The sequence below is a fragment of the Pongo abelii genome, chromosome 8 (assembly GCF_028885655.2).
Source record: "Pongo abelii isolate AG06213 chromosome 8, NHGRI_mPonAbe1-v2.0_pri, whole genome shotgun sequence".
Taxonomy (NCBI): Eukaryota; Metazoa; Chordata; class Mammalia; order Primates; family Hominidae; genus Pongo; species Pongo abelii.
Window position 1 is genome coordinate 68,713,165 of NC_071993.2, and position 22,512 is coordinate 68,735,676.

A 22,512-nucleotide genomic window follows, 5' to 3' on the forward strand; every position below is an offset into this window, starting at 1 on the left:
ACGGGGTATAACTGACAAATAAAAACTATATAATTTAAGGCATCCAATATGATGTTTTGATATATGTACACATTGTGAAATTATTACCACAATCTCACTAAGTAACATATCTATCACCTCACATAGTTACCTTTCTATGTGTGTAGTAGGAATACTTACAATCTACTCGCTCAACAAATTTCAAGTATAAAAGATTTATGTATGTATGTATGTATGTATGTATGTATGTATGTATGTATTTGTTGAGACAGAGTCTCACTCTGTTGCCCAGGCTGGAGTGTAGTGGCACGATCTTGGCTCACTGCAACCTCCACTTCTTGGGTTCAAGCGATTCTCCTGCCTCAGCCTCCCAAGTAGCTGGGATACAGGTGCCTGCCATCATACCCAGCTAATTTTTGTATTTTTAGTAGAGATGGGGTTTCACCATGTTGGCCAGGCTGGTCTCAAACTCCTGACCTCAAGTGATCTGCTCACCTCGGCCTCCCAAAGTGCTGGGATTACAGGTATGAGCCACCACACCTGGACACAAGACATTATTTAATAACTATGATATACATTAGGTCTCCAGAACTTATTTGCTATGATCTGAACCTCTGCCATCTCCAAAACTTATGTTGAAATTTAATTTCTATTGTAACCATATTAAGAAGTGGGGGCCGGGTGCGGTGGCTCACGCCTGTAATCCCAGCACTTTGGGAGGCTGAGATGGGCAGATCACGAGGTCAAGAGATCGAGACAATCCTGGCTAATACGGTGAAACCCCGTCTCTTCTAAAAATACAAAAAAAAAATTAGCCAGTTGTGGTGGCGGGCACCTGTAGTCCCAGCTACTTGGGAGGCTGAGACAGAAGAATGGCATGAACCCGAGAGGTGGAGCTTGCAGTGAGCCGAGATAGCACCACTGCACTCCAGCCTGGGTGAAAGAGCGAGACTCCGTCTCAAAAAAAAAAAAAAAAAAAAGACGTGGGATGTGTGGGATGTTGGGCCAGGTGTGGTGGCTCACACCTAGAATCCCAGCACTTTGGGAGGCCAAGGTGGATGGATCATTTGAGCTCATGAGTTTGAGACCAGCCTGGCTAGCATGGCGAAACCCTGTCTCTACAAAAAATACAAAAATTAGCCAGGACTGGTGGTGTGCACCTGTAGTCCCAGCTACTAGGGAGGCTGAGGTGGGAGGATGGCTTGACCCCTGGAGTTTGAGGCTGCAGTGAGCTATGACTGTGCTGCTGTACTCCCGCCTGGGTGACAGAGCAAGACCCTGTCTCAAAAAAATTAAAATATAATGTTTTAAAACTTCCCTCTAAGAACTGCTTTTGCTTCATCTCACAAGTTTTGGCATGTTGTGTTTCCATTTTCATTTGTCTCAAGATATTTTAAATTTCCCTTTGATTTCTTCTTTGACCCACTGGTTGTTGAAGAATGTGTTGTTTAATTTCCACATCTTTGTGAATTTTTCAGTTTTCTTCCTGTTATTAATTACTACTTTCATATCACTGTGGTCATAAAAAACGCTTTATATGATTCCTATCTTCTTAAATTTGTTAAGATTTGTGTTGTGAGACCAGGTATGGTAGCACATGCCTGTAATCCTAGCACTTTGGGAGGCTGAGGCAGGAGGACTGTTTGAGCCCATGTGTTCAAAACCAGTCTGAGTAACATAGAGAGACCTTGTCTCTACAAAAAAATTAAAATAATGTTGGCCAGGCACAGTGGCACATGCCTGTAGTCTTAGCCACTCAAAAGGCTGAGGTGGGGAGATTACTTGAGCCCAGAAGGTTGAGGCTGCAGTGAACTATGATCGTGCCACTGCACTCCAGCCTGGGTGACAGAGTGAGACTGTCTCAAAAAAGAAAAAGAAAAAAAAAGGAAAAGAAAAGAAAAGCCTTGTTTGTGGCCTAACATATCATCTATCCTGGAGAATGTTCCATGTGCACTTGAGAAGAATGTATATGCTGCTACTGTTGGATGGAAGGTTCTGAATATGTCTATGAGGTTGATCTGGTCTAAAGTGTGGTTCAAGTCCAATGTTTCCTTACTGATTTTCTGTCTGGAAGTTCTATCCATTGTTGAAAGTGGGGTATTGAAGTCCACTATTAATATTGTGTTGCTGTCTGTTGCCCCCTTTAGATCTGTTAATATTTGCTTATATATTTAGGTACTCCACTGTTGGCTGCATATATATTTATAACCATTATATCTTTATCATAAATTGACCCGTTTATCATTATACAATGACCTTTGCCTCTTGATACAGCTTTTGATATAAAGTCTATTTATGTCTACCCCACTCTCTTTTTTGGTTTCTATTTACATGGAATACCTTTTTCATCCCTTCACTTTCAATCTGTTTGTGTCCTTAAAGGTGAAGTGAATTTCTTGTAGGCTGCCTAGAGTTGAGTTATCTTTCTTTATTCATTCAGTTCCTCTATGTCTTTTGATTGGAGAATTTAATTCATTTACATTTAAAATAATTATTGATAGATAAGTGACTATAGCTATGTTATTAATTGTTTTCTGGCTATTTTGTAGATTCTTTGTTCTTTTCTTGCTCTTTTGTTGTCTTCCTTGGTGATTTGATAATTTTCTGTAGTGTTATACTTTGATTCCTTTCTCTTCATTGTTTGTGTATCTACTATAGGTTTTTGCTTTTTGGCTACTATAAGACTTACATAAAATCTTATAGCTATTACAGTTTATGTTAACATGATAACAACACCATTTCAATCACATATAGAAACTCCACACTTTACTTCCAACCCCCATATTTTAAGTTCCTGATGTCACAATTTACATCTTTTTATATTATGTATTCATTAACAAAATATTAAAGCTATAGCTTGTTTTCATTTTTGTTTTGAGACAAGGCCTCACTCTATCACTCAGGTTGGGATTCACTGGCATGATCACAGCTCACTGCAGCCTTGACCTCCTGGGCTCAAGTAACCCTTCTACTTCAGCCTCCTGAGTAGCTGAGACTACAGGTGCACACCACCATGCCTGGCTAATTTTTAAATTTTTTGTAGAGACAGGGTCTTGCTATGTTGCCCAGGCTGGTCTCAAATTCTTGGCCTTAAGCAATCCTCCTGCCTTGACTTCTCAAAGTGCTGGGATTATAAGCATGAGCTACCATCCCCAGCTATAGTTATTTTTAATATTTTTGTCTTTTGACCTTTATACTAGAGTTATAAGTAATTTATACACCATCATTACAATATTAGAGTAATCTGAATTAACTATATACTTAATTATACCAGTGAGTTTTATACTTTCATGTTTTCATGTTATTGATATGCATCTTTTCATTTTAGCTTGAAGAATTCCCTTTAGCATTTTTTTTAAGGCAGATCTGGTAGTAATAAACTCCCTCAGTTTTTGCTTGAAAAAGTCTTTATGTCTCCTTCATTTCTGAAGTATAGTTTTACCAGGTAAAGTATTCTTGGTTGGCAATTTTTAATATATCATTCCACTCTCTCCTGGCCTGCCAGGTTTCTCTTGAGAAATCTGCTGGTAGATGCTCATAGATAACTACATTGATGTACATATGTCTCCCCAGATTTGCGAAGTTTTCAGCCTTATTTTATTACCTAATCTTTCTGTATCTTTCTCTCTGTGTTCACCTTATGAGACTCCCATAATGTGAATGTTAGTTCTTTTGATGGTGTCCCATAATTTCTATGGATTTCTTCATTCTTTCTCATTGTATTTTCTTTTTTCTCCTCTGACTGGATATTTTCAAATGACCTATCTTCAAGTTCACAGATTTATTTATGCTGCTTGATCAAGTCTGCTGTTGATGCTGTCTATAGCATTTTTTATGTATTGTATTCTTCGGCCTCAGAATTTCTGTTTGGTTTATTTTACGATTTCTGCTTCTTTATTGAACTTCTAATTTTGTTCCTATATTGTTTTTCTGATTTCATTGAGTTGTCTGTGTTCTCTTGCATCTCACTGAGCTTTCTTAAAACAATTATTTTAAATTATTTGTCTAGCAATTTGCAGATCTCCATTTCTTTGAGGTTGGTTACTGGAATATTATTGTGTTCTTTGGCAGTGTTACGTTTCCTTGATTTTTCATGTACCCTGAAGTCCTGCATTGTTGTGGCATCTTCACATTGGAAGAAGCCTCCACTCTTTACCGGCTGATTTTGGGAGATAAATGACTTCACTCATGTGTTTCCTCCACATCTCTTGTTCCCTCTTAGGAGTGGCAAGATTCTTAAGATTGTATGCTTTCTCTATATTTTGCAAAGCTAGCCAAGACTCTGAGGGTCTCTCCTTTGTTTTCCTTAGGTCAGTGCCCTGAAATGCTCAAGTTCATGTCCCTTCTCCCAATCCCACAGATTTGAGCTGACTGTTTACATGAGATATTTGCACCTGCTGTCTGCAGGGGCATGCCCAGGAATCCAGGTTGGGGGAAGAGTTGCAGAGCATTTGTGGTGCCCACAAGCCCAGTGGGGACCACAGGCAAGGCATCCCAAGTGGGTTCACGTGGAAGCTTCTTGACGAGGTCCACAGTGTTTAGTAGAGTACCCAGACTCTCTTTCCTACTCCTAGCCTCTGCCACCCACTTAGCTTTGCTGATCATCTCTGTATCCTGGGTTGTGCAAAAAAGAAGTGAGCAGCATCCTACATGGCTGTGGGAACCAAATGCTCACTCACTACACTCTCACTTTTCCCTACTGACAAAATCACAGGCCTATGGGGGTCTCTCTTGGGACTGAGCTGTGCCACCTTGTGGGAGGGGTGACATGGATCTAATACAACTGTTCTTCTTATCCTTCTGAATGAGTCTATTCTTGAATTTGTTGCTCAGTGGTGTGCTGGAACTTGTCCATTGGATTTCTGAACTCCCACAGAGGTATTCTCATTGTGGATAGGAGACAAATGCAAAAAGCCCCTATTCTGCCATCTTGCTGACATCGCTCTACCTCCATGGTTTCTAATGAGAAACCAAGTGTATTAGTCTGTTCTCATGCTGCAAATAAAGACATACCCGAGGCTGGGTAATTTATAAAGGAAAGAGGTCTAATGGATTCACAGTTCCACATGGCTGGGGAGGCCTCACAATCATGGCAGAGGGCAAAGGAGGAGTAAAGTCACATCTTACATGGTGTCAGGCAAGAGCATATGTGCAGGGGAACTCCCATTTATAAAACCATCAGATTTTGTGAGACTTATTCACTATCACAAGAACAGTATGGGGAAACTCATTTAATTATCTCCACCTGGCCACACCCTTGACACATGGGTATTACTACAATTCAAGGTGAGATTTGAGCTGGGACACAGAGCCAAACCATATCACCAGCTACTATTCTAATTGTTTTCTCATACAGTTAAGGTGATGTTTTTTGTTTTTTTTTTAATCTGTCTGCTTTCAAGATTTTTTACATTATCTTTAGTTTTCAGTAGTTTAATTATCATGTATCTTCACATGGATTTCTTTGGGTTTACCCTATTTGGATTTCACCCAGCTTCTTGAATTGTAGGTTTATGTCTTTTGACAAATAGTGATGGAAAGTTTTCCACCATTATTTCTTTTCAAACGTTTTAGCCCCACTCTTTTTCTCCTTTCCTTCCTGGATTCTGGTATCCTGAATGTTAGGTATTTTGTTATATACCTACATGTCCCTGAAGCTCTGCTCATTTTTTATTTTTTAGTCTATTCTATTTGTGTTGTTCAGATTGGGTAATATCCATATTTCCATATTCTAGTTTGCTGATTCTTTTCTCTTTCTTCCATTCCACTTTCCTCCGATCCCATCCACTTGACTCTTTATTTTAGTTATTGTACTTTTAGTTATAATATTTTATTTGTTTTTTCCTTTTATATCCTGTTTCTTGACTGAGGCTTTCTAGCTTGTCATTTGTTTCAGGAATGTTTGTTTTGTTTTGTTTGAGACAGGTTCTCACTCTGTCACCCAGGCTAGAGTACAGTGGCGCGATCTCAGCTCACTGCAGCCTCCATCTTCTGGGTAGCTGGGAGGCAGAGATGCTAAAATTATCTGACAGATTTGAAAGCAGCCATGATAAACATGCTTCCATAAGCAATTACAAACATTCCTGAAACAGGCTGGGCGTGGTGTAATCCCAGCTGTTTGGGAGGCTGAGGCAGGTGGACCACTTGAGGCCAAAAGTTTGAGAACAGCCTGGCCAATATGGTAAAACCCCATTTCTACTAAAAATACAAAAAAAAAAAATTAGCTGGGCGTGGTGGTGCACGCCTGTAGTCCCAACTACTTGGGAGGCTGAAGCCTCTACCTCCACGGTTTCTGATGAGAAACCAACTGTATTAATCTGTTCTCACACTGCTAATAAAGACAAACCTGAGACTGGGTAATTTATAAAGGAAAGAGGTTTATAAAGGAGGCCTCAGCCTCCCAAGTAGCTGGGAGGCGTGCACCACCACATCCGGCTATTTTTTTTTTTTTTTTTTTTTTGTATTTTTAGTAGAGATGGGGTTTCAGCATATGGACCAGGCTATTCTCAAACTCCTGGCCTCAAGTGGTCCACCTGCCTCAGCCTCCCAAACAGCTGGGATTACACCGCACCCAGCCTGTTTCAGGAATGTTTGTAATTGCTTATGGAAGCATGTTTATCATGGCTGCTTTCAAATCTGTCAGATAATTTTAGCATCTCTGCCTCTTGGTGTGGATATTTATTGATTGTTGCAATGGTTAATATTGAGTGTCAATTTGATTGGATTGAAGGATGCAAAGTATTGTTCCCGGGTGTGTCTGTGAGGGTGTTGCCAAAGGAGATTAACATTTGAGTGAGTGGACTGGGAAAGGCAGACCCACCCCCAATCTGGGTGGGCACAATCTAATCAGCTGCCAGCACGGCCAGAATAAAAGCAGGCAGAAGAACGTGGAAAGACTAGACTGGTTTAGTCTTCTGGCCTACATCTTTCTCCCATGCTGGATGCTTCCTGCCCTCGAACATCGGACTCCAAGTTCTTCAGCTTTGGGACTTGGAGTGGCTTCCTTGCTCCTTGGCTTGCAGATGGCCTATTGTGGGATCTCACCTTGTGATTGTGTGAGTCAATACTCCTTAATAAACTCCCCTTTATATATACATCTATCCTATTAGTTCTGTCCCTCTAGAGAACCCTGACTAAAACAAGTGTCTTTTTAAATTCAGTTTGACATCTTCCTAGTTTTTGAGAAGACTTTTTGGTTTTTTATTAAAACCTGAACATTTCATATTATGTTATGAGACTATGGGACTTTTTTAAACCTTCTGCTTTAACAGACTTTTTCTGACACTGCTCTGGTTGGGGGAGGGAGGAACACCACGTCATTATTGCTAGGTGCAGGTAGTAGTCTAGTTTCTCCACTCAGACTCCATTGATACCTGAAGATGAGAGCTCCTCATTATTTACAGGCAGGGGTGGGACTTCCAGCTTCTCACATGGTCTCCACTAGACTGCAGGAAGGTACCACATTACCAGCTGATGAAAATGAAAGTCCTTGCTCCTTACTTAGCATTTTCTGATATCATTCTGGTAGGGTTTTGGAGTACTTTATTACAGACTTCCAAGGATTAAATAGAAGCTCCTCACCTAGCCTTTGCTACTGGGAGTGGAGCCCTATGTTTTCTGTGGTGTTTAGCTAGAGTAGAATGATTATTGTCTGAAAGTTTCCTATCTTGCTAGGCTACCATTTTCCTGATCCTTTGACTGGAAAGGGCAGGCTTTTGTTGAGGTTTTATTTTGTTTTGTTTTTAGTCTATGCTCTTTGGCATTTCTGAGCTGCCAGCTTCTTTAGCTCCCAGCCTGGGATATATGAGACAAATGTAGAGAGCTCACCAGGTCATTTCTCAGGTCCCAAACGTCCCTTGAGTCCATTGAGTGTCTTTCTTCTTTTAGCCACCCTTCAGAGTTTTCTAATATTTGTTTACATATAATGACCATGGTTTTTAACTATACTTAGAGAAAAGTAAGCCTACTTCATACTCCTCTAAGTGGAAGTTCTAGAATACAGATCTAAAGTACAAAATGCTCTTGATCTAATGGACATATTTTAGAGCACTGTATTCATAAATTTCAGAATTCATTTTCATTTCAAGATGGACTATAAGACAACTCCCAAGAAATTTTAAAGTATAAAAATCATATGGAATGTGTCCTTTGACCATGATGGAATTAAGCTAAAAATCAGTAACAAAAAGATAACCAGTACCTTACCTAACACTATATACAAAAGTTAACTCAAAATGAATTAAAGACCTAGACACAAGTTAAAACTATAAAACTCTTAGAGGAAAAGATAGAACAAAAGCTTCATGACACTGTATTTGGCAATTAGTTATTAGATATGACATCAAAGACATAGGCAACAAAATAAAAAATATAGTCATCTCTCAGAGATAATGCGAGTTCAGTTCCAGACCACCATGATAAAGTGAATATCACAATAAAGCAAGTCACATGAATTTTGTTTCCCAGACATATAAAAGTTATGTTCAAATTATACTGTAGTCTATTAAGTGTGCAATAGCATTATGTCTTAAAAACAGTGTACATACCTTTACTTAAAAACACTTTATTGCTAAAAAATGTTAATGATCTTCTGAGCCTTCAATGAATCATCATCTTTTTGTTGGTGGAGGGTCTTGCCTCGATGTTGATGGCTGGTGACTGATCAAGGTAGTGATTGTTGAAGGATGCAGTGGCTGTGGCAATTTCTTAAAATAAGATAATAATGAAGTTTGCTGCATCAATTGACTCTTCCATTCATGAAAGATTTATCTGTAGCATGTAATGCTGTTTGATAGCATTCACCCACAGTAAAACTTCTTACAGAGTTGGAGTCAATTCTCTCTAAACCTGCTGCTGCTTTATCAACTAAGTTTACGAAATATTCTGAATGCTTTGTTGTCATTTCAACAATGTTCACAGCATCTTCACTGAGAGTAGTTTCCATCTCAAGAAACCACTTTCTTTGCTCATCCATAAGAAGCAACTACTCAGCCAGGCACGGTGGCTCATGCCTGTAATCCCAACACTGAGAGGCTGAGGCAGGCGGATCACTTGAACTCAGGAGTTCGAGACCAGCCTGGGCAACATGGTGAAACAGCATCTCTACCAAAAACGCAAAAAAATTAGCCAGGTGTGGTGGCATGCACCTGTGGTCCCAGCTACTCAAGAGGCTGAGGTGGGAGGATCACTTGAGCCCAGGAGGCAGAGGTTGCAGTAAGCCAAGATCACACCACTGCACTCTGGCCTGGGTGACAGAGTGAGACCCCCATCTCAAAAAAGAAAAAGAAAGAAAGAAGCAACTACTCATCTTATCTGTTCAAGTTTTATGATGAGATTGCAGCAATTCAGTCACACGTTTGGGCTCCACTTCTAATTCTAGTTCTCTTGCTATTTCTACCACATCTGCAGTTACTTCCTCCACTGATGTCTTGACACCCTCAAAGTCATTTACGAGATCAGATGAGGATTGAAATCAACTTCTTCCAAACTCCTGTTAATGCTGATATTTTTACCTCCTCCTATGAATCACAAATGCTCTTAATGGCATCTAGAATGATGAATCCTTGACAGAAGATTTTCACTTACTTTGCCCAGATCCATCAGAAAAATCACTATCTCTGGCAGCTATAGTGTCTCAAAATGTATTTCTTGACTATTAAGACTTGAAAGTTGAAATTGCTCCTTAATTCATTGGCTAAAGAATGGTTGTTGTGTTAGCAGGTATGGAAATATTAGTCGCTTTGTACATCGCCGTCAGAGTTCCTGAGTAACTAGGTGCATTGTCAATGGGCAATGATATTTTAAAAGAAATCTTTTTTTCTGAGCAGTAGGTCTCAATAGTGGGCTTAAAATAGTCAGTAAACTATGCTGTAAACAGACGTGCTGTCTTGCAACTTTTCCATATAATGAAAGTAAAGGCAAAAAAAAAAAAAAAAAAGATTATGTGTTGTCACCCAGGATTTGTTTTTCCATTTAAAGAGCATAGGCAGAGTAGATTTAACATAAGTCATTTTTTCCATTGCCTCTCTTCAGCATAGCATAGTTCCTTTGTTTAAAGACAGGGTCTTGCTATGTTGCCCACACTGGAGTGAAGTGGCATTATCATAGTTCACTGCAGGCTCTTAACTCCTAGGCTCAAGTGATCCTTCTGCCTCAGCCTCCCAAGTAGCTGAGACTACAGGCATGTGCCACCATATCTGGCTAATTTTTTTATTTTTTGTAGAGATCGGGTCTTGCTATGTTGCCCAGGCTAGTCTTGAACTCCTGACCTCAAGTGATCCTCCCACCTCGGCCTCCCAAAGTGCTGGGATTATAGGCATGATCCCACCATGCCTGGCCTAGCATAATTCTTAAGGGCCCTAGGATTTTCAGAAAGGTATATGAACATTGGCTTCAATTTAAAGTCACCAGCTGCGTTAGTCCCTAATGAGAGAGTCAGCCTGCCTTTCCTTTGAAGCTTTGAAGCCAGACGTTGACTTCTCTATCTATGAAAGTCCTAAATGGCATATTCTTCCATCATAAGGCTGTTTCATCTATGTTGAAAATCTGTTGTTTAGTGTAGCCACTTTCACCAATTGTCTTAGCTTGATCTTCTGAATAACTTGCTGCAATTTCTTGATCAGCACTTGCTGCTTCACCTTGCACTTTTATGTTTTGGAGATGATGGCTTCTTTCATTAAACCTCATGAGCCAGCCTCTCCTGGCTTCCAACTTTTCTTCTGCAGCTTCCTTACCTCTCTCAACCTTCACAGAATGAAGGGAGTTAGAGCCTTGCTCTGGATTAGGCTTTGGCTTCAGGGAATGTCATGGCTTCTTTGATCTTCTACCCAACTAGTAAACTTTCTTCATATCAGCAATAAGGCTGTTTCACTTTCTTATAATTCATATGTTCACTAGAGTAACACTTAATTTCCTTCAGGAACTTTTCTTTTGTATTTACAACGTGGCTAACTGTCTGGTGCAAGAGGCCTAGCTTTCAGCCTATCTTGGCTTTTGATGTGGCTTCCTCACTAAGCTAAATCATTTCTAGCTTTTGATTTAAAGGGAGAAGTGTGTGGCTCTTTCTTTCACTTGGACACTTTGAAGCCAGTAAAATATCAGGACTAATATTGAAATGGGCCTAATTTGAATTGACCTAATATTGAAATTGGCCTAATTTCAATATTGTTGTGTCACAGGGAATAGGGAAGTCCAAGGAGAGGGAAAGAGACAGGGGAATGGCCAGTTGGTGGGGCAGTCAGAATGCACACAACATTCATCGATTAAGTTCACCATCTTACAAGGGCATGGTTCATGGAGCCTAAAACAATTACAATAATAACACCTAAGATCATTGATCACAGATCACCATAACAGATACAATAAGAATGAAGAAGTTTGAAATACTGTAAGAATTACCAAATTGTGACACAGAGACACGAAGTGAGCACATGAACACATGCCATTGGAAATGGTTCTGATAGGCTTGCTTGATGCAGGGTTGCCAAAAATTTTCAATTTGTAAAAAACACAACACATTCAAAACACAATAAAACAAAGTGCAATAAAATGAGGTATGCCTATACACAAATTCAACATCATGAAAATTAAAAACTTCTATGCATCAGACGGCATCATCAACAAAGTAAAAAGGTAGCCTACGGAATGGGAGAAATATTTACAAGTCATATATCATATTAGAGATTTATATCCAGAATATGTAGAGAACTACTAAATTCAACAACAAAAATATCAGACAAACCAATTCAAAAATGAACAGAGGACTTGAATACACATTTTTCCAAAGAAAAAGATATATAAATAGTCAATAAGTATATGAAATGACACCCAACATCACTAATCATTAGGGAAATGCAAATCAAAACCACAATGAGATACTACCCTCACACCCATTAGGGTGGCTTTTATTTTTTAAAACACAGAAAATTAAAAATTGTTGGCAAGGATGTGGAGAAATTGAAACGCTTGTGCACTGTTGGTGAAAAGTAAAATGGTAGGGCCACTATGGAAAACATTAAGGCAGTTTCTCAAAAAATTAAAAATAGAATTACTGCATGACCTAGCAATTCTTCTGCATATATGCACCAAAGAATTAGAAGGAGGATCTTGAAGAGATATCTGTACACCCATATTAATAGCAACATTATTCACAACAGCTAAAACATGGAAGCACTCCAATTGTCCACTTAACCATTTATGATGAATAAATTAATAAACAACATGTGGTATACCCATACAGTGGAATATTATTCAGCCTTAAAAAGGAAGACAATTCTGACACACGCTACAACATGGACGAACTTTGAATATGTTATGCTAACAGAAATAAACCATGAATAGACACAAAAACTCACAAAATGATATATACTGTATGATTCCACCTCTATGAAGTACCTAGAGTAGTCAGATTCATAGAGACAGAGAGGAGAAAGGTGGTTGTCAACAGCTGGGGAGACTGGAAAGTTACTGTTTAAAGGTTATAGTTTCAGATCTGTAAGGTTAAAAGAATTTTGAAGATGGATGGAGGTAATGGCTGCATAACAATATGAATACTTAACACTACTTAACTGTATACTACTTAAAATGGTTAAGATGATAAATTTAATGTTATTTATATTTTACCAAAATAAAAAAACTTGTATTAACAAAAGATAAATAGTTAATTCTCAAATATCTAGAAATTAATTATACACTTTAAAAGTAGAAAACATAATGTGATCATGTGATCTCTACCAGTATGTTACACTTCTTATTTGACAACATGTATAAAGACATTTTTTAGTGAAATGGTGCTTTATACAGTAGAGGCCTTCTTATTCCATACAACTTGGATTTGAATTTGGTTGATTTATCAAAAAAGTCTGTTAATTTGTTACAGAATAGGGAAGGAGACTTTTTGGTTTTACATGAATAGTCTATGAAAAAATAAATAAGAAACTGACATCATTCGCTACCTTTAGGGAAAGGAATGAGGAAGATGCCTACTCAGAATGATAAAATTTATAACAATATTTTCATAGTGATAGCAACTGGATAATATTTATGATAATATTTTTAAATATTTAAAGTAAGTTAAAGCAGCGTAATCTTACACATTTTCAGTTAAAGTATACAATTATGCATTTATCTAGCCATCTTTTCATCTAGACCTAAGACCCTTTTTCCCCTCATCAGTTCCACTGATTTCTACATAGCTTTTCCTACAGAAAAACTAAACCTTTAATGAGTCATCTGTGAGTTCTAGTTTTGTATCCTTTAAGGCATAGTGAGAATTTAAAAATAATCTTCATGCAGAATCCTTTACATATGGAAATTCCTTCTGGATATTTGTGATTTTTTTCTCCAATCTTTTCTAGTTTTCATAGCACTCTAAATTCAAAATAGTATTTTTGCTACTTGTCTTTATTGAGGCTTTCTAAAACATTTTATCTAGTTAACATAGAAAATATTTATTTCTGGGTATAGTTAAATTTTATTATTTACATGATCTTTAAACAAATTATTAAAATGACAAGTACAACTGACATAAGCAGGTTTAGGAACATACACAACTGATTTGTAGTAGCATCCAGCCCAACTGGTGGACATATTGAGAGTAGTAAACCAGTCACAAGTGTTTATTGTACTAAAGGCATCACTCCATATGTTTTACAGAGAGAATGAAGAAATATTTAAAAGGAGGTCAATTAACAGAGCTTCTACTGTACATTTGGAGATCATGATATTTTCACTAATAACCAAGTTTACTAAATAAGAGTCTCACTGGGCCTGCTTTAATGAATAATGATACACATTAGTAACTAGCAAGATGAATTTGAAGAAAATGTTAGAGGCTTTAGACAAAGTAAGGTATTTTAAATAGTTTAAATGTATTCTCTGCAATCTTGTTTATGCTGTTCACCTGATAAACAAAGACCAAAAAAAACAAACCAGAGACCAAAAAGAACAACCAAACCTGTCTGTAAAGATTTAGTCAGGTTGCTTTGGCCAAAAGGTGTGGTGGCTCACACCTGTAATCCCAGCACTTCGGGAGGCCAAGGCAGGCAGATCACTTGAGACCAGGAGTTCGAGACCAGCCTGGCCAACATGGTGAAACCCCATTTCTACTAAAAATACAAAAATTAGCCAGGTGTGGTGGCACGCGCCTGTAATCCCAGCTACTCAGGAGGCTGAGGCAGGAGAATTGGTTGAACCCAGGAGGCAAAGGCTGCAGTGAACTGAGATTGTACCACTGCACTCCAGCCTGGGTGACAGAGCAAGACCCTGTCTCAAAAAAAAAAAAAAAGATTTAGCCACTGTCATCCAGCACAGTGAAAGGATCCTTGGCCTTCAGTAGGCTGTAACCTCGGGAGGGTAAGGGCCAGTTGTGCCTTGGTTACTATAACATTCTCACCCTCTAGCACACCATCTGACACAAGTGGGTGATCAAATACTGCTTAAATGCATGCATGGATAAATGAGTGAATGAATGCTTGCAGAAAAGTGTAGAACCTATATTCAACACTAGAGTGCCTATTCACTCCAGATAGAGACAAGCGTGAATTAAGAAAGAATCAGGAGCAGGGCCGGGACAGGGCAAGAGTGAGGCAAGAGCAGTTCAGCCTGGATAGGCCCACTCTGCTTGCCTTATCCTGGCTTTACATGATACAATGTGGGTCCAACAGCCTTGCTGTCCACTATCCCAATCCTCCCTGAAGCAGACCCTCACCGAATCCTTATTTACATCACTAAAGTTGCCCAGAACCACTTTCTAACTATACGTGGGATCAGTTAGACTGGGTCAGAAACCACAATAAACAAATTGTGACATACACCTGGCCCTGGACTCATGCAGTTGTTTCTCTCACCCGAAGTTCTCCCCTAGCCTTCCCACCTCTTTCAAGGCAGAGCCAAGCAGCCACCTGTGAAATGGCTTGGAGGAGGGGCATTGCCCAAGCCTGTTTAGACCAGTCAGATTCTTTCTATTAGAAATTTGAACTGAAAATATGGAGGACAGAGGTGTTTAGTAAGTAACAGAACTAGAAGCTCTGAAAATATATGAAGGGCCTTCTGACTTCTCACATAATGGAGTTTGGAGGTCTACAAAACCTCTCCCCAGAAAGCAAGGATGAAGCTGAACAAAATTGTCAAAAACCACTTCAGCACTCTAGAATTCTACCAAAGGGATACAAAAACTGAGAAATATTTTTAATGAAGACTACTAAACTTTAGGTAAGAACAATATGAGTCTACAGCTGCCCACACCCCCTGTCCCTAACCCCAGCTCCTTCCAGCACCATGACAACCAGCAGCTTTGCCACTGATAATGGAAAGGACACACTTGGTTTAGAGCACTGTCAGATAAGTGATCTCAATGGCAAGCAAACAGGAAAGACCAGTGGCTCCATCAATCTGAGGTTGCAGTGCCGTTTCAGCTAAGCAAAGGACTGATAGACTAGAGGAGATTTATCACAAAGTTTGAAAAGGTAAAACTTAAGCCACAGGGGATTCCTCACATATCCTGGGTTAGCCAGAGGCTGTGTGTATGTATACTAGACACCAAAGAGGACCAAAGGTACCTACACATCCCTGGCCAACAGAGCCTGTGCACACGTGCAGAGGAGATGTAAAGAAATATTAAGGGTACCCACATATCTGTAATTAGCATTCTAGAAGAAGAGTAGAGAGAATGGGGCAGGAAAAGTATTTGAAGATAAAATGGCCAAAATCTTCCCAAATATAACTTTACACATCTAAGAAGCTCAATAAACCCCAAGTAGGATATATAAAAAGAGAGCCACACCTAGATCCACAGAGTAAAACTGTTGAAAGCCTAAGACAAAGAAAAACTCTTGAAAGTAGAAAGAGAAAAACAAATCACCATGTACGGAAGAACAACAATACAATGGACAGCTAACTTCTCATCAGAAACAATGGAGGCCAAAGACAATGGAATGACATATTTAAAGTGCTACATGAAAAGAAAAATGTTCAACTAAAATTCCATATACAGCTAAAATAATCCTTCAACATGGAAGGGAAATAAAGATGTTCACAGATAAACAAAGACTGAGATTATATGTTGCTAGCATGTCTGCCTTACAAGAAATACTAAGTAAAGTCCTTTAGGCTAAACAGAAATGACCCCACATGATAACTCTACAAAAAAGAAACAAAGAATGCCAGAAATGATATATATGTTAGTAAATATAAAAGACTCTTTGTGTATATTTTTTCTCACTTCTTCTCTTAGCTTCTTTTTAAAATGCAGGATTGCAATAAAAAATAATTATAACACTGTATTATTAGGTTTATAACATATTTAGATGTAATATAAATGACAACAGTATAGAGGAGAAGGGAAGAAAAGGAGATGTATTGGAGCAAAGTTTCTATATTTCACCAGAATTAAAGTAGCATTTTTCTGAAATAGATCGTGAGAAATTAAATGCAATTGTAATCATCGGAGCAACCACTGAGAAAATAAAATGAAGATAGTTGAAATTGTTATTTTTTAACTAAAAATATGATTATTCAACATAAAATAAGGCAGTAAAAGAGAAACAAAAAAGACATTAAGCAAATACAAAACAAATAGAAATGGCCGGGCATGGTGGCTCATGGCTGTAACCCCAGCAGTTTGGGAGGCCAAGGTGGGTGGACTGCCTGAGCTCAGGAGTCTAAGACCAACCTGGGTAACATGGTGAAACCCCATCTCTACTAAAATACAAAAAATTAGCTGGGTGTGGTGGCACATGCCTGTAGTCCCAACTACTCAAGAGGCTGAGGCATGAGAATTGCTTCAACCCAGGAGGCAGATGTTGCAGTGAGCCAAGATCACACCACTACACTCCATCCTAGGCAACAGAGCAAGACTCTGTCTCAGAAAAGAAAAGAAAAGAAAAGAAAAATGGCAGGTGTTAACCCAGCCATATCATTAATCACATTAAAAGGGAATAGACTAAAATATCCATTCAAAAGGCAGAGATTGTCAGATTGGATGAAAAAGCAAGATCCAACCAAATGCTGTCAACAAGAGACACAAAAATAGGAAGAGATATCCCAAGCAAACAGTACCCATAAGAGAGCTAGAGTGGCTATATTACTATCAGACAAAATAGATTTTAATATAAGAAATGTTATTAGAGAGGCCAGGTGTGGTGGCTCCCACCTGTAATCCCAGCACTTTGGGAGGCCCAGAGGGGCGGATCATGAGGTCAGGAGTTCCAGATCAGCCTGGCCAACATAGTGAAACCCCATCTCTACTAAAAATACAAAAATTAGCAGAGTGTAGTGGCACATGTCTGTAGTCTCAGCTACTCGGGAGGCTGAGGCAGGAGAATCACTTGAACCCGGGAGGCGGAGGTTGCAATGAACCGAGACCGCACCATCGCACTCCAGCCTGGGTGACAGAGTGAGACTCTGTCTCAAAAAAACAAAAAAGAAAGAAAGAAAGAAGTGTTATTAGATGTTGCAGGAAGTCAGGGACCCCAAACGGAGGGACCGGCTGAAGCCATGGCAGAAGAATGTGGATTGTGAAGATTTCATGGACATTTATTAGTTCCCAAATTAATACTTTTATAATTTCTTATGCCTGTCTTTACTGCATCTTTAAACGTAAATTGTGAAGATTTCATGGACATTTACCACTTCCCCAATCAATACCCTTGTGATTTCCTATGCCTGTCTTTACTTTAATCTCTTAATCTCATCATTTTCGTAAGCTGAGAAGGATGTATATCACCTCAGGACCCTGTGATGATTGCGTTAACTGCACAAATTGTAAAGCATGTGTGTTTGAACAATATGAAATCTGGGCACCTTGAAAAAAGAACAGGATAACAGCAATGTTCAGGGAACAAGAGAGGTAACCTTAAACTCTGACCGCCAGTAAGCCAGGCAGAACAGAGCCATATTTCTCTTCTTTCAAAAGCAAATGGGAGAAATATCACTGAATTCTTTTTCTCAGCAAGGAGCATCCCTGAGAAAGGAAATGCACCCCTGAGGGTGGGTCTCTAAAATGGCCCCCTTGGGTGTGGCCGTCTTCTATGGTCAAGACTGTAGGGATGAAATAAGCCCCAGTCTCCCATAGCGCTCCCAGGCTTATTAGGACAAGGAAATTCCTGCCTAATAAATTTTGGTCAGACTGGTTGCTCTCAAACCCTGTCTCCTGATGACAATCGTGCCCGAAACTTCATTAGCAATTTTAATTTCACCCTGGTCCTGTGGTCCTGTGGTCCTGTGATCTGGCCCTGCCTCCATTTGCCTTGTGATATTCTATTACCTTGTGAAGCACATGATCTCTGTGTCCCACACCCTATTCGTACACTCCCTCCCCGTTTGAAAATCACTAATAAAAACTTGCTGGTTTCATGGCTCGGGGGCGTCACGGAACCTACCAACATGTGATGTCTCCCCCGGATGCCCAGCTTTAAAATTTCTCTCTTTTGTACTCTGTCCCTTTATTTCTCAAACCAGCCGGCACTTAGGGAAAATAGAAAAGAACCTACGTGAAATATTGGGGGTGAATTTTGCCCGATATCTGGCTGAATTTCCCCTGATAATTAGAGACAAAGGATGTTTTATAATGATAAAATTGTAAATACATTAGGAAATACCAATTATAAATATATATGCACTGAACAACAGAACCTCTAAATACATAAAGCAAAAACTCATGAAATTGAAAGGAGAAATAGATAATTTGACAGTAATACTCAGAGATTTCAATAGCTCACGCAGTAAATGCAGAAAAAACACCTGACAAAATCCCGTGCAAATTCATGATTTAAAAAAAGTTATGGGGGACAACTGGATATCCATATGCAAAAAAATAAACTTAAACTCTTACCTCATACCATACACAGAAATTAACTTCAAATAGATCACATTCAAAAAGTTAAATAAGGCTGAGCATAGTGACTCACAACTGTAATCCCAGCACTTTGGGAGGCCGAGGCGGGTGGATCAACTGAGGTCAGGAGTTTGAGACCAGCCTGACCAACATGGTGAAACCTCATGTCTACTAAAAACAAAATTAGTTGGGCATGGTGGCACATACCTGTAATCCCAGCTACTTGGGAGCCTGAGACAGGAGAATCACTTGAACCCAGGAGGTGGAGGTTGCAGTGAGCCTAGATCACACCATTGCACTCCAGCCTGGGCAACAAGAGTGAAACCTTGTTAAACATACACCAAGCATGGTAGGTCATGCCCGCAATCCCAGCACTCTGGGAAGTCAAGGCAGGTGGGTTGCTTGAGTCCAAGAGTTCAAGACCAGCCTGGGCAACAAGGTGAAACCCTATCCCTCTTTATTTAATAAAAAATAAAAGATTTTTTAAATTTATATTAAAAAATTTTAAGTTAAACCTAGTTAGCGCATGACCCAGCAATCCCACTCCTACATATATACCCAAAAGAACTGAAAACATGGCCACATAAAAACTTTTACATAAATGTTCATAACAGCATTATTCATCATAACAGCCAAAAAGTAGAAACAATCCAAATGTCTATCAGTATAGGAACGGATAAACGAAATATTGTGAATCCATACAATGGAATATTATTTGGCCATAAAAAGGAATGAAGTTCTCATACATACTACAACATGGATGAATCTTGAAAACATTATACTGAGTGAAAGAAGCCAGGCACTAAAGGCCACATATTATATGATTCTATTCATGTGGAATGTCTAGAATAGGCAAATCCATAGAGACAGAAAGGAGATTAGTGATTTCCAGGACTAACGGGAGGGAAAAGTTCGGAGTGACTATGAATAGATATGGGATTTCTTTTTGGTGATTAAAATGTTCTGGAATTAAATAGGTGTGATATTTGTACAACTTTGCAAATATACTAGAAACACATAATTTTACCTTTCTAAAGTGTAGGCTTTACGGTATGTGAATTATATCTCAGTAAAATTATTTTTAAAAAAATGGATCCCAGACCTAAACGTAAAACCTGGTTGTTTGGGGCTGGGGTTGGGGCTAGAACTGAGTACTGACTGAAAATTGACTCAGGAGGATTCTTTGGGATGATGGAAATGTTCTAAAACTGGATTGTGATCATGGTTGCTCTTTATAAACTTACTAAAAATCATTGGATTGTGCATTTATAATGGATGATTTTATGGTATGTAGGTTTCACCTAAATAAAGCTGTTTAAAAAATGAATCCAGTGAAAACAGAAATCAAAACATCACATGGTAAGTAGTTGGGGAGAAGCTAGGATGAGAATTTATCTTAAAAATGAAATAAAGGAGGATAGGAGGTACTGGGGTAATGAACGTTATGTTTCTTGACCTCTTTATGGGCTGTAGTTTGTGAAAATTCATTGAGCTGTATTTGTGATATGCACTTTTGTGTATGTATTTCATATCACAATAAAAAGTTTCTTAAATGACATGGGCCTAGGAAGGGCCATGAATGAGCCAATTAACGAGTCACAGAAGCTGAGAGGCTCAGCTGTGCAGCTGCTCTTGGGTCTCTGTGAGATTTTCTGCCTTCCTTATTGCCACCATTTTACAGTAATACCCATTTCTAGAGCTAGCCTGAGCAAGTTTCTGTTTCTTACTATCAAAGAGCCTCATTAATACATCCACAAATACAGCCACTGAAATAAATGAAATCCACAAATACACCTCCAGAAGGGCAGGGGATTTTGTACATTGCTAAATCCCCAGTGTCTAGAACAATATCTGTCATATAGTAGGTTCTTAATGTACATTTCTTGAATGAGTAAACGAATGAGCAGAGGAGTAGCTGTAGAGGAAGGAAGGTGTACAGCAAGAGACTTGTAAACACAGACATTTTTCAATGCAGCCTGGCCAGAGTCGGGGGTGGGGGTCAGAGGATGAATAATGCCTCCTGGGAATGTCAGGAAAATGTCACAGAGGAGGAGACCTGAGAGCTGGGTCTTGAAGGATGAGTAGGAGTTTGCCAGGGAAAGAATACAGGAGAGTAGGATAGACAGAAATAAACACAGATAAAATCAAACTGTTCTGAAAGAGGCTGGCATTCTTGGGGACCCTAAGAAGGCTCATGTGGCAGAAGAGCAACGTCACAGTTGAGGACAAGTGAGAGATAAAGCTGGAGAGAGAAACTGGGGATAGATGGAGAGGGTCACCTATTCCCAGCCAAGACATTGCAACTGACTCCCGTAGGAATCACAGCCTGGAGAGAATTTTCAGCAGGGGTCAAATTGGCTTTTTAGGAAGCTCACTTTAGCTGAGGCAAGGAGAGTTTCTCCTCTGAGTTCATGGGCCATCTCCTTTGTTGGTATCTACACGTCCTCTCCTCTATGTCTCTCTCTTTCTCTGCATTCTCTTCTCTCTCTCTCCCTCCCCCTGCCCCATGTTTTCATATCTAGATATCTCTTCTGCCTGTGGATTTCTTTCCATTTTTCTCTCAAGACATCACTCCTTGAAAATGTCCCTCAACCCCTTCCAGCTTACTTGTGCCCAAACAGCTTCGATTCCATCTTCAGGACTCATTCATCTCCACCAGGCTGGAGTCCTTCATAAAGAAGTAACACAAGATTTCCTCTTGAACAACAAGTTCTTCCAGGCTTCACCAGTTACAGATGAGAAGCCTGGAGGAAGGGGAGTGTCTGAGTCACCCTCTACTTGGCCCAGAAAGAGTGAGCCACCACCCTCCAAGACCTGCATGGATCCAATGAAGCAGAAATACCATGCTCTCCTCTCAGGCATCCTGATGCCACTTACAACGTGAAAGGGGCCAATGGCTCAGAAGCCACTGCCCTTCCGGTCTCCTCCAGCAAATCCTAATACCCAGTTCTCATGCCGATGACTTTCCGCTCTGAAATGCTTCCTGGCATCCACCCATCCTCCCAGGGGCTGGACAACCAGGTCAGGGAGAAAACAGCCCCTCTACCATGCTGAGACAGGGACCCCTCTCCAGGACAATTCTCTTCCCTGAGACATGAGGGTCAAACAGCTCTCCTAGACACGACCTCAGAGATGTGCAGGCAGGGCCCTGGCCCAATTTATCACCACGGGGCTATAATTAGGTTTGTTAACATACAGTGGAGTGTAGTCTTGTTGACTAGGAACTTAATCACGTTACTATTGAGTTCCTGTACGCATTGCTCGGGGTGACTGTTTTACTTGTAGAGTTATAGCCAAGCCCAACGGAGGAAATTAGCTTTGGACACAAGTTTGGAGGGGGGTTCTTTTTCCTCCTGACTTTGTCTCTCTCTCCCCCCTTCCATGTGAAAATATTTAGCAAACAGTGACAATGATGAAAAACAGTAGGAAACAAAATGTTCTACATTAGTATAAAACATGAAAAATGCAGAAGGACCCTTAGCGGTACAACATGTGTTATGCTGGCTGGCAGTCCATTAGCTCTGATAGACATTTCACTTACCTAAGTCAAATATAACAGTCGAGTATTCATTAATATAAGAAGGGGCTGTGGAATCAGAGCTACCATCTGGCTGGGCCGACAGAATAATCTACAACTCATGATTAGGTCTAAGGAGTGGGGTTTCACTTTAATCTTTCTCATTGCTCGAAATTTCCATCTG

General features: G+C 39.6%; 1 long non-coding RNA gene across 2 annotated transcripts in view; it reads right to left on the minus strand.

Annotated features, from left to right (window-relative positions):
* The window catches only part of LOC100938790 (uncharacterized), a 58,829-nt gene extending 36,962 nt beyond the window's left edge, over positions 1–21,867 (minus strand). For both annotated transcript variants that reach the window (XR_008510473.2, XR_152002.5), the window contains exon 1: positions 21,419–21,867. This is a non-coding gene — a long non-coding RNA (uncharacterized LOC100938790). The remainder of the gene's footprint in view (positions 1–21,418) is intronic.
* Positions 21,868–22,512: the final 645 nt, after the last annotated feature.